The sequence below is a fragment of the Galeopterus variegatus genome, unplaced genomic scaffold, assembly GCF_000696425.1.
Source record: "Galeopterus variegatus unplaced genomic scaffold, G_variegatus-3.0.2 Scaffold2955, whole genome shotgun sequence".
Classification (NCBI taxonomy): Eukaryota; Metazoa; Chordata; class Mammalia; order Dermoptera; family Cynocephalidae; genus Galeopterus; species Galeopterus variegatus.
Window position 1 is genome coordinate 148,068 of NW_007729066.1, and position 1,774 is coordinate 149,841.

A 1,774-nucleotide genomic window follows, 5' to 3' on the forward strand; every position below is an offset into this window, starting at 1 on the left:
GGCTAACTAGAACTGGGGTGTCCCAAATGATTAGTTAGGGATACTTAGAAGGCTTTCTATGTTTGGTCCCGAGTGAAGTGGGGCTATAATTAGGCCAAATTCTGGCCATTTGGAGCCATTTATTTTAGGGATTTTTGTTTGACTTCATGGAATGGTTGCTAGAGATAAAGGTCTGACTTCCTCAAGTGTGACTTACAGAAAGCGGGCTGGCTTCCTGGGCTTGTTACTGCGGATAATAAGTTGGTTTCCTAGGCTGGTTGCTGCAGATTGTGGGTTGGAGCTCTATTTTTGTATTTGGTCAGGCATTGTCCATTTGTGTACTCAGTCTTTCAGCCATCTGTATTTTGTCTCTGTCTTCTCTTAAGATTTAACAGTTTTACTATGGTATTTCTAGGTGCACTTTTTAAAATCCTGCCTCAACGTTTGTTGAGCTTGTTAGATCTGTGGGTTGAGCTTTTCATCCATTTCATCAATTTTTCAGACTTTTTTTTCCAAAATGTTTTAGTCCTATTTTCTCTCTTTTCTCTTGTTGAGATTTCAAATGCATTATTGCATGTACATTATTGAAATTTACAACATGGGCCACTGACAATCTTTTTCTTATTTAACTGTTTTAACGATCTTTTTCCTCATGCTTTAGTTTAGGTAATTTCTTTTCACTTGATTTTAAATCCATTTATTCTTTCCTCATCCATGTCCAATCTTCTGTAAAAGCCATCCAATGAGTTGCAATTTGAGACTCTTTATTCTTCAAATCCATAATTTCCATTTGTGCTTTCTTAGAGTTTCTAATTTTCTACTGAAATACCCCATCACCTAACCCAATTTATCCATCTTTTTCTGTAAATTATTTAACATATTAGTAATAATTATTTTAAAGCCCAAGCTTGCTAATTTTAATAACTGAATTATCTATGGATCTTTTTCTATTTACTTTGCTTTTCCTTTATTATGGATAATTTTTTCCTTCATATAGATCTTGTAAAACTTTTATTGCATGACAAGCATTGCTATAAAAGAATGGTTAAAGAACAGTGTTTTATTATTTTTTTTATTTATTATTTCTCAAATGATAAGCCCTTTCTCTAGTGGTTAGTGTAAAGGTCTAGCCATTCTGTATTCCTCCTGTAGCTGGGCCACAGTTCTAATTATATTGAGTTCATCTTTGATTGGTTAAACCCCTAATGTCCCAGGCTGCCACCACCTTTTAAATCTTGAAACGGGGTTGTATTGCATTTTCAGATATGTTTGTTCACTTATTTGTTTCAAATTGGAAAAGATTTTGGAATGCAATAATTGTAAGAATGGTCACAAATAAGAAATTTCTCTTTGCATTGTTTCTCCCTCTCTGCTGTTTTCTTGTTAAAATTCAGGGAAGGGAGGAAGATGAATTTATTGACATACTAAGACATTTGCTTTTACATTTGGGGCTATTTTCAGTTTTTAAACTATTCTGCCATATCAAACTGTCTTCTAGCCTTGCCGGATTTCTCCTTATCCCTGCAAGGCCTCTCACTCTGCAGCAGGCCTGCAGTGTCCACTCCCAAGTATGGAGGATGCAGCAGCTCTTTGCTCACCTCCTAGTTTTCCTCCTAACCCACTGGCTTTTCTTTCTCATTTAGTTTCTTAACTTCTCTTCATTGCATCTGTTTCTTAACTTTTCAGTAGCTCGGTCTTTGAGTCATTTCTGTTTTCTGTGTACAATCACTCCCTTAATGACACCATCTGGACTTATGTTGTTAAATAACATCTGTTCGTAATGACTCATGTTTAT

At 35.5% G+C, this 1,774-nt stretch overlaps 1 protein-coding gene across 1 annotated transcript in view; it reads left to right on the forward strand.

Moving 5' to 3' along the window:
- The window catches only part of NOL4 (nucleolar protein 4), a 288,360-nt gene that overhangs the window by 74,262 nt on the left and 212,324 nt on the right, over window positions 1–1,774 (forward strand). The gene's annotated exons all lie outside the window — the stretch shown is intronic.